The following is an 11,401-nucleotide window of genomic DNA, read 5'->3' on the forward strand; positions in this document are numbered from 1 at the left end:
CTTAATAAAACACAGAAAACTTAAAGTTATTTTTCTTTACAAATTAAGAGCTCACATGAATTTTGTTTTGCTCCTTAGGTAACTCCTACATGAATTTGAACAGTGTCTTGATGTTAACTGGAACCAACTATAGAGCTTGGCTAGATTCTGTAGAGAACTATATGGGAATGCATGAGAATATAGACTATTGCTTTACTGAGGATAAGCCTGAAGAGTTGAATGAAAAGAGCACCAAGAAAGATACTGACCTTTACAAGAAGTGGCATAGATCCAATAGAATGGCTAAGAACCTCATTCGTACATCTATGTCTAAGACTATCAGGGGAAGTATAGAAGAGCCTGAGCTAGCATCAGATTTTTTGGAACTCATAGGTGCTAAGTTTAAAGAAAGTGAAAAAGCAGAAGCAGCTAGGCTAACCAAGGAGTTTCATGATTTGAAGTACATGGGTTCAGGGGGACTTAGAGAGCATATATTGAAGATGATCAATATAAATGGCAGACTCAGGGAGCTATTGATGGGGGTTAGGGATGAACAGGTGGTGCATTATGCACTGCATTCCCTGCCTAACAGTTTTAGTCATCTTAGAACCAGTTACAATTCACAAAAGGGAAACTGGACTTTAGATGAACTTATATCCATCTGTGTGGATGAGGAAGCTAGGATCAAGGAAGAAAAGGAACCCCTGCTACAACCATTAACCTCATTGAGAAGCCTAAAAGGAAAAAGCCCCAGAATAAGCTCAAGCCTACCAAAGCCATAAATAAGAGTTCAACAGCTGCAGTGGCCAAGGAAAACAGGCCATTCAGGTTCAAGTGCTACTTTTGCAAAAGAGTAGGACACTTGAAAAAGGACTGCACTGGCTATAAAAATTGGTTAGCCAAAAAGGGTAAGATTTTTTCTAATACAGTTTTTTCCTTAGAAATTAATCTTATAAATGTTGAACCACAATCTTGGTGGATAGATTCAGGCTCACCTATTCATATTACTAATTCCTTGCAGGGAATCATAAGGAGGAGAATCCCAAAAAGTGATGAAGTGAACCTGTGTGTGGGCAATGGCATGAGAGTGGCAGTCAAGGCTATTGGAACCTTAAAGCTCGATTTAGGATTAGGAAAATTGTTAGTTTTGGACAATGTTTTTTATGTACCTTCCATGAGAAGGAATTTGGTTTCAGTTTCTTTTTTAGTAAAATTTGGTTGTAGACTTGTTATGGATAGTAATGGAATTCTTATTTCTAAAAATTTTGTTCAAATTGGTTCTGGTGTTATCTCGAATGATTATTTACAGTTAAATTGTTCAATGGCTCAACAAGAAATTTTACTTGTTGAAAATAACACAAACAGTACTAGCACTTTAACAGGTGTTAAAAGAACCAAACTAAATGAAAAGTCTGCATTTTTATGGCATAGAAGACTCGGCCATGTTTCAAAAGAGAGACTGAAAATTTTGGTGAAAAACAACATCCTAAATGAACTTGATTTTTCTGATCTAACAGACTGTGTTGAATGCTTTAAGGGAAAAATAACTAATACTAGAAAGAAGACTGCATATAGAAGCCAAAACTTATTAGAACTCATACACACTGATATATGTGGACCATTTAGGCATCAAACTATCTGTGGGAATGTGTATTTTATCACATTCATTGATGACTTTTCTAGATACAGTTATATTTATCTACTTTCAGAAAAGGCACAAGCATTGAAAGCATTTCAAATCTTTAAGTCTGAGGTAGAAAATCAACTAGAAAAGAAAATCAAAACAGTAAGATCAGATAGAGGTGGTGAGTTCTATGGAAAGTACACTGAATCCGGCCAACAAAAGGGTCCATTTGCCTTGTTTTTGCAAGACAATGGAATTAAAGCTCAATACACAACACCCTATAATCCACAACAGAATGGTGTTACAGAGAGAAAGAATAGGACTCTTTTGAACATGGTTAGATGTATGATGTGTACAACTGGTTTGCCTAAATTTCTGTGGGGTGAGGCTTTAAAAACTGCAAATTATATTTGCAACAGGACACCTAGCAAAGCTATAGAAAAGACTGCTTTTGATCTTTGGTGTGGCAGGAAACCTAGTCTTCATCACTGCCATGTTTGGGGATGTCATGCAGAAGCTAGGATTTATAATCCAAGCTTGAATAAACTTGACCCCAAAACTGTTAGTTGCTATTTTATAGGTTATCCAGATAAATCTAAAGGCTATAAATTATATTCTGCTCATCATTCACCTAGAATTTTTGAAACACATCAAGTAAAGTTTCTAAGTGAAAAAGTTCACAATACAAACCTTGAGGATTTAACCTCAGATTTTGAGGAAATTGTGTCAGATGAGAATATAAGTGTAGTATTGCCTTTAGAACAAGATGTCACTGATCAAGTCACTGGTCGAGTAACTGATCACGTACCTGTCCCTGACCAAGTAACTGACCATGTAACTGACCAAGTCACTGTCACTGGTCAAGTAACTGACCAAGTCACTGACCATGTAACTGGTCAAGTAACTGACCAAGTCACTGGTCAAGTAACTGACCAAGTCACTGTCACTAGTCAAGTAACTGACCAAGTCACTGACTACGTCACTGATCAAGTACCTGTTGTTCAACCTAATCCTGAACATCCTCAGCCTAGAAGATCACAGAGAGCAAGAAAACCAACTTAAGGGGGGGGGAAGAGAGTGACTACATTGTTTATCTGCAAGAAGCAGAAATTGAAATGGACTGTGTAGAGGACAATGATCCAACTATATTTAATCAGGCCATTGAAAGTAATGAATCTCATCAATGGCAGCTAGCAATGGAAGCAGAAATTAATTCCATGAGTCAAAATGCAGTTTGGGAATTAGTTGAACCTGACCCCAACCAGAAGCCTATAGGTTGTAAATGGGTTTTCAAAACCAAAAGAGATGCAAATGGCAATGTAGAGAGACATAAAGCAAGATTAGTTGCCAAGGGTTTTATACAGAAGGAGGGAATTGACTTTACTGAGACTTTTTCTCCAGTTTCTACAAAAGACTCGTTTAGGATAATCATGGCTTTAGTGGCTCATTTTGATATGGAGCTATACCAAATGGATGTTAAGACAGCTTTTTTGAATGGTGAACTAGATGAAGTGATTTATATGAGGCAACCAGAAGGTTTTGTGCAAGCTGGAAGTGAAAACTTAGTATGCAGGTTAAGAAAATCAATTTATGGCCTTAAACAAACTTCTAGACAGTGGTACAAGAAATTTGATTCTGTGATTTCTACTTTTGGATTTACAGAAAATCTTGTTGATGAGTGTGTTTATTTGAAGACGGTTGGGAAAATTTTTATTTTTCTGGTACTCTATGTGGATGATATACTTTTGGCTAGCAGTAACATTAAATTACTTAAAGATACCAAGAGTTTTCTGTCAAGGAATTTTGACATGAAAGACTTAGGAGAAGCATCCTATGTACTAGGTATTGAGATTAAAAGAGATAGGGCACATAGACTACTTGGTTTGTCTCAACAGAATTATGTTACCAAAATTCTAAAGAGATTTGGTATGGAGAAGTGTGCAGCTGGAGAAGTCCCCATGTCCAAAGGAGATAAGCTAACTAAGAAGCAAAGTCCCAAAAATGATGTTGAAAAAGAAAATATGGAGTCAAAGCCTTATGCCAGACTTGTAGGAAGTCTCATGTATGCACAAGTCTGCACTAGGCCAGACTTGTCTTTTGCAGTAGGGATTTTATCAAGGTTTCAATCTAATCCAGGCCATGAGCATTGGGTAGCTGGGAAGAAAATGTTGAGATACCTGCAGAGAACTAAGAGTCACATGCTAGTTTATAGGCAAGTGGAGGATCTAAAACTCGTTGGGTTTTCAGATTCTGATTTTGCAGGAAATTATCCAGACTCCAAGAAGTCAACTTGTGGATATGTGTTCATGCTTGCAGGAGGTGCTATTGGTTGGAAGACCATGAAGCAAACTCTTGTTTCAACTTCTACTATGCAAGCCGAATTTATTGCAGTATATGAAACTGTGTGTGAAGGACTTTGGATTAGGAATTTTCTCATGCAGACCAAAGTATTGAGTCACATTATGGCTGGCACACTTGGGATTTATTGTGACAATGAGGCTGCAGTTTTCTTTAGCAAGAACAGTAAAAGGTCAAATAATTCCAAGCATATTGATCTAAAGTATTACAGTGTTAGAGAAAAAGTAAAACATGGTGAAATAGCTGTTTTGAATATTGACACAAATTCACAGCTAGCAGACCCCTTCACCAAGGCCTTGTCAGTAGCAGCATTCCAGAAGCATACAGCAAGCATTGGAGTTTTAGCTAATTTAGATGCTTAGGTTCAGTAGAGAGTTAGTCCAGTTGGAGCATTTAAAATTCTAAGGCTTTTTGAGTTCTTGTATTTTCAGTTGTGATCTTTTGACTTTATTTATCACAACTTATTTGTAATGGCAGTTTATTATTATCAATAAAATTTTGAGGTATTTCCAAATATGGTTTGCTGCAGCTTTATTGTTTTATTTTGGAAATTATCATCTTGTTTTGAATATCATACTTGCTACAGATGGCTTCAATCATGTATAGCATGATGTTAAGGTTCAAGCAATATTTTTAAGCCATCAGTGTTCAGTAAATTTGCTTGAGTTTCTGGTTTAAGAAACATAAAGTAGGACCTAGTATATGCCTTCTTGTTGATACACGTTAGCATATATCGTATCTCTTCTAGATTGACATATGTAGGTTGCAGGAGCTTATGTTTGTGGTTTTGAAACTCTGCATTTTTGTTAAAATGTATACTGTTTCTTGCTCTGCATAAGTAACTGTGATCTAACCATGTTGGAATGGATTTTCGATTTGAGTTTGTCATCTGGCGCGCACTTCATTAAGTTAAGTAGGTTTTGATGTTCTCTGGTGCAAATCATCGAGCATGATATGTGTGAGTCCAAGGGGGAGATTGTTAGATCAAATATGGACTTAACACATATCATCATAAAGTAATTGATGATTAGCTAAATGTCAAACCTAGTTTAACATGGATACAAACTGTAAATCAATACTAGTAACTTAATGAAAGAGTGTATCAATTCATTAAGGTAAGTAATCCAATTCTTGGTCTGCAAGGAAGACCACAAAGAAGTGTTACATTAAGAATCTAACTAGGAAACCTAAACCGATATGGATTGCTTTAATGGGAAGCTTCTTGAGGTTTAAGTCACCTATATCTATAGATGAATTGGTCCCTGTTGCCACCACGACCTATTGCATAAATTCTGTCCATTGAGAAGCAAGTTGGTAAGCAACAGAAGACCATATTCTTGTGATTGTGTTTGCAGCTGCAGAAGATGGAATCCATGCCTGTAATTGCTGAAGGTAAGTCTTTATCCTTTTGTGCATATGTTGTGAGCATGTAACTATGGTTTTACAATCAGTCCCTTAAAGGTGATTGGAATTCATTAATACAAGGAGCTTTTGGGGTTAGTAGTGTACTTGGATTTAATTCCCCAGCATATAAAAAAAAACAAATTGGATGGCGCCTTTAGTTTGGGAATCTGTATTAAGATGAAAATTGATAAATGTGCCATTGGTTGGAGTATCTTTATCAATGTAGTGAATGTGTTTTCATCTAAGCAATAGCATGAAATTTCTATACAGGTGAAGGAAAGCCACAATAGAGGTGAAGGAAAACAATCACATTGTTTGGGTTCGCAAACAAACTATCACAGATGTGAAGGAAAAGGAAAACAATATTTCTATAGTTCTTTACATAGGTGTAACACTTCTTCTTTTTCTTTTTCTGATGCTTCAATTTGTTTCAATTTATTTTGTTTTCTAAACCGAAGCTTACATACTGTCGATGGATTATGGTGACAACTTTCTTAAAATGTGGGCTTCGGTTTGATTTTAGGACGATTTGATTAAATTTACAATCCTTATTGCTATGGAATTACAACATTCAAGTTGAAGTACAGATAGACGAGTATGTTGTTATATTGGTTCGAGTTCTATGAAAGGTTGTTTTCTTGTTTCAGTGATACATATGCTGGTTTTGATTACTAAACTGACCAATTAAAAATCTTGCTATCTGGTGCATCAGAGGATGAAAAATGTTAAGAGTGGAAAGGAAGATAGCACCGTTGGTATGCATTTCGAACATGTAGGTTGCTTGGCTGAGACTCTGATTGATGGGGATTGACATTTGAACAAATCAAACAACTTACGTTACAATTTACTACACTTTCGTTTATCATGTCAATTCGACTTTTATTGGGAAAACATCTACCAAATTTTATGAAGTTTCAATCTATGTTCAACGAGTACTAAAGTAACTAAGTGAAATTCATATCAATGCATGGTTGACAAAAAAATACCAATTACATTTTCTAAAAAAAATAAAGAAAATAATACCAATCGTATACACTCGCATCACTATCATCAATTGCTGAGAAAAGCATTTGTCAATTAATACTGTCTTAACACCATATATATATAAAAAAAAATATATAAAATAAAAAATAAAAAAGGTTATATTGCATTTTCTATAAAAAAAAAAAAAAAAATAGTACCGATCATATAGAAAAGAACACTCGCATCACTATCATTAATTGTTAAGAAAAGCATTTGTCAGTGTTTGGACTCGAAATATAGTAACGCTATTTGGAGAGTCGGCCGAAGCGACGTCGGGTCGTACGCCCGAGTTGAAGGTGTCTCTTGGCCAAGGTAATAGCTTTGAATCATACGAGTAAGAAGAGTATGTCATTCAGCCACCTGGCCGAGATTTGGGACTTTGGGTTAGACGACCTAAAATTAGTAAATGTGTCGTACAACCATGCCTTTAGACAATCCAAGTGAGAGATGGGTGAATGCGCAAACAGGCCGAGAGAAGGACTACGAGTGCTCGGTCAAGCCTAAAGCAATAATTTCGGCCGAGAGGTCATTCAGGAAAGGAATCCCCACAAGGAAGGAGTCCGACTCAATTAATGATTTCAATTGTGAAGATTCAGCAATTCAGAAACTTTATGAGACGAATCAATCCTAAAAGGAAGAAGAATCCTACTTGAATTCCACGTCTTGGAGAACAAGTTAGTTAGGGTTTTGATTTGTATATATAGCATCTTGTAACTCATTGTAAAAGGTCCTGCAGCACACAAACAAATCAATATACAACTTTTACTCACAAACTTTTCTCTTGCTATCTCATAGGTACTTTGCCTTCGATTCAAACTTTTATAACTTGTTTTGATTTCCAGTTTCTTAGTTTCAATTCAGTACTTTACATTCGAGCACTTTACTTTCGTGTTTATTTTATTTTATATGCACTTTACTTTTCGCACTTAGGAGTAGTTCGTAACGTAGAATTCTTGTCCATTGATCTCTTTTGGCCAGTCTAGATTGGATCGATGCGATTCGCTGTTCACACACACATCGTCTCACAACGCTTTGACAACCGAGTCTACTTCATCTTTGTCTTCACCGTGATTAGCGAGTACATTCACCCAATAGATCTCTCGCATGTCACCCGAACCTTTGAGTTTATCTAAGAAGTGAACGTGATTGAAGATCCCGGTTAGGGTTGACGCCTGACCGAAGTCCTTGCAACAGAGGCATTAGAACCTAACGGCCTAGAGGGTTCCTTCCTCGGCCAACAATCACTTGAAAGCAGTCAGATACAAGCATAAATCATATCAAAAACCTCGCTTAGCACCAATAGGCCGTGAGTTGGCACGCCCGTGTTATTTCAGAAAGACGATTCAACCACAGTGTAATGCCTCGTAAGGATTACGTTACAGCGTCGCAAGCCTCTGAATACGAGTCTACAGTTTGTGCCACAAACCCATGCCACAAAAGCTTGCAAGGCCTTTTAGAATTGTGGTGAGATAAACATTTACAATTGAGTTTGAGAGTACGATTCGGAAGCATAAAGATTTTACTACAAAAGTCCTTTATTTACATTCCACAAAAGTCACGAGTCCAATGTTTAGGTTTCAAGTTCACAATAAGTAACACACACCAAAAGATAGGCAGGCGGATAATAACAATTTTACAAAGGTTCCCAAAGAAAAACAATATCACATTCACAATTTCAAAAGAAGAGAGATTGATCAACACCTGCCAAACCAACAGTCAAGTCCAAAAGAAGTTATTTACAACTTGATGATGACAACACCCAAGTGTCTAAGCCTGATCCTCTGCTGGCTCCTGCTCAGTTTCTGAGAGGAAAGTAGGGGTGAGCATCACATTCGTTCGTCACCCAAAAAAGGAGCTCAACCCCACTAGGTTTTATAAATAGCATGCTGTGAAAGATTATCACAAAATGAGAAATGCGTAAAGCATAACATTAGCGTAAAGAAAATCATAAGGTGTACGACTCATAAATGGGATCCTAATAGCTCACAAACCAGATGACCGGTCCCATAGATCAACTACACGGTCTTACCTCAATTAGAATGATTACCATGTAAGCGTAGCGAGAGTGTCCATTACCTAGCTACACACACGTACCGGGCCCGTCATTACGATTGGAATACTTGGACGACTCGAATAACTAACCTTCTGGAGGTTGAGGGTATCCAACCCAAGGAAGTCAGTGCCACTCTTCGCTCTCAAGTCATCTAACTTAGTTGACCGTATGGCACGGCCCCGACACGTTAATAGTAATTTTAGTGTCGATAAAATAAAATAAAATAGAATAAAATAAACATAAACCGTGCGTGAGTCATGCAATACTTAAAACGAAAATAAAAAGAAAACTCTAGCGAGGCATAGGTGTGTCCCCCCGCCCTTACTTGGAATCTGTGCTTAGACAATCTCCGAGCTGTCATCGTCGTTTGTTAAGCCTTGGTCACTGGAATCCTAAACCCGACAATTCTAAGTCAGTAACTTCCTTAGACCAAATAATTTATCCTTCACCCGACAATTCTAAGTCAGTAACTTCCTTAGACCAAATAATTTATCCTTCACCTATGTAGCTTTTTCGACCAATCATAAATTAAGTAAGTAGTGTCAACGAACTTCTAGCTTAGCCTTCAACTTTAATCTAGTTTTGGTCAAGTACTGCAAATACACACAACAATCACGTCCCACCACTTATCTTCCAAAACAACACGATTATACATATATATACCCAGACCAAACCATTTACTAGTCTTGCTGGACATCTTCTTACATGGAACAAATTCCAAAGATCCTTAATTAACCATATATATACCCAGACCAAACCATTTACTAGTCTTGCTGGACATCTTCTTACATGGAACAAATTCCAAAGATCCTTAATTAACCAATTATAGTGATCTACACCACTAACAAACACTAACCCAGAATAACAAATGTCCAAAATACTTGCATGTATGTGTATATACCAACAGCCCAAAAGTTGGCTATTCAATACCAAATGGCATGTTCAACAAGAAACGGAACTCATCCCAACAAGAAATAAGGACCCAGCCACAACATTCAATTAAGATATCGACATACTCCCAAGCAACCAAAGTTAAACATTGCTCTACTTTCTCCATTATCCATCATTTATCACAACTCCATCTATCTAATAAGATAACCGGCATAATCTCCACACTTTCATTGAAGAATGTATATGGTAGTAAGGTCTAGCTCACCTGGCTATCCAAGCATACTTCTGGGAAGCAAGCCCCCTGTAACTACACCATTCCAGCGTCAAGTCTGCCTTGATACCAGATTCTACTTTAGTTTCAATTAAACCCAAATAAGAATTTAATTCAAACCAAGAATGCTTCTTACCTCAATTTGATCATTACCCAGTCAACAACCTTCACCCCAAATCCTTCTTCCTCAATTTATGTACCGCGCAAATCCCACCTTTCAACTGACAAAGGTTTTCTATCAACTCCAGCTCCAATCCTCTACTCTTTCTTAATTCCAAACCTTGATTTAAGAAGAACTATCAATTTCCCAACCTTATAATCAAATTGAGATTACAAATTGAACTCCATGGATGGGTTGAGATTACCTTAGAGTGAACCAAGGTCAATCTAAACTCCAAAGCCCAAGCTTCTATGTTCGGCAATAGGAGGAGATGGGGACTTTGGTGGCTTCTAACCTGCTGCCATGGCTGGTTTCTCCGTTCTTGGCAAGGTTGGGTGTAAGAACCTCGATTTTCAATCCAAGCAAAACTTGGTGGCAGTTTTAACTAATGAAGCAGTCTTCCCGATTTGGTGGAGGACAAGGTGATGCCAAATCTTAATTGTTTAAAGGATTAAATTCAATTTACCCCCAAACCTCATTTCATGTTAGTCCTTGTCCTTTCAATTTAATCAGTTTACCCCCCAAGCTTGTCAATTCTCCTCAACCGTGTCCATTCCATCCAATTTGGACGTTAAGTCTGATTTTTTAGAGCTAAAATGGTCATTTCAAGACAAAAAAAAAACTATAAAAAAAAAAAAGGAATTTTTTTATTTTATATTTTTTTTCTTCTGTTTTTTATTTTTTTTATTTTTATTTTTTCTGTTTTTTCGTTTTTTTATTTTTTTTCTTCTGTTTTTTCATTTTTCATTTTTTTTAATTTTGTCTTCAACCTATACACCACAAGTTATAATAGGTTTATAAGAACAAAAAAATACTCTAGGTGGTTGAAAGCCGCTCGCTGATCTACGATATTTGTGATATATCTCTGATAAAGTGAAGAATTTTGGGAGATATCCCCAATAAAGTGAAGAAATATCTGTAAAAAACGATTTTACACTTTATTTGTAAATATCTGTAAAAAATGATTTTACACAGATATTTCTTCACGATTTTACACTTTATCTGTAAATATCTGTAAAAAATAATTTTACACAGACATTTCTTCACTTTATTGGGAATATATCCTAAAATTCTTCTCTTTATCGGAGATATATCATAAATATCGTAGATCAGCGAGAGACTTTCAACCACCTAGAGTATCTTTTTATTTTTATAAACCTATTATAACTTGTGGTGTATAGGTTGAAGACAAAATTTATATAAAAAAAAAAAAAAAAAAAAAAAAGGATGGAAAAAAAAAATTTTAATGAAAAAAAGAAGAAGAAAAAACAGAAAAAAAATAAAAATAAAACGAAAAAAATTAAAAAAATTCCTTTTTTTTTTTTAAGTTTTTTTTGTTTTGAAATGACCATTTTAGCCCTCAAAAGTCAGACTTAACGGTCCAAATTGGACGGAATAGTAGAAATTGGACACAGCTGATTGAAATTGGAAAGCTTGGGGGGTAAACTGATTAAATTGAAAGGACAGGAACTAACATGAAATTACCCCCAAACCTTAGGGGGGTAAACTGAATTTAATCCTTGTTTAAACATGCAACAAGGAGACAAAGGCTTTAAACTTGGAGCCTTCAAATATATATATTAATTGATGTGATTGTCAATTGCATATGGTGGTCCAATGGAAGTGATGAACAAGAAG

The 11,401-nt window shown here is 36.2% G+C and overlaps 1 long non-coding RNA gene across 2 annotated transcripts; it reads right to left on the reverse strand.

Annotated features, from left to right (window-relative positions):
* Nucleotides 1-8,028: 8,028 nt before the first annotated feature.
* On the reverse strand, nucleotides 8,029-10,164 carry LOC133717683 (uncharacterized). Of its 2 annotated transcripts, none has more exons than XR_009849881.1 (4): nucleotides 9,969-10,164; nucleotides 9,740-9,883; nucleotides 9,598-9,661; nucleotides 8,029-8,274 (listed from the first exon to the last, which is right to left on the reverse strand). It is a non-coding gene; the product is annotated as an uncharacterized LOC133717683 (long non-coding RNA). The 2 variants fall into 2 exon arrangements; XR_009849882.1 differs by having other exon boundaries at nucleotides 9,598-9,665.
* Nucleotides 10,165-11,401: the final 1,237 nt, after the last annotated feature.

The sequence above is a fragment of the Rosa rugosa genome, chromosome 6, assembly GCF_958449725.1.
Source record: "Rosa rugosa chromosome 6, drRosRugo1.1, whole genome shotgun sequence".
Lineage (NCBI taxonomy): Eukaryota > Viridiplantae > Streptophyta > Magnoliopsida > Rosales > Rosaceae > Rosa > Rosa rugosa.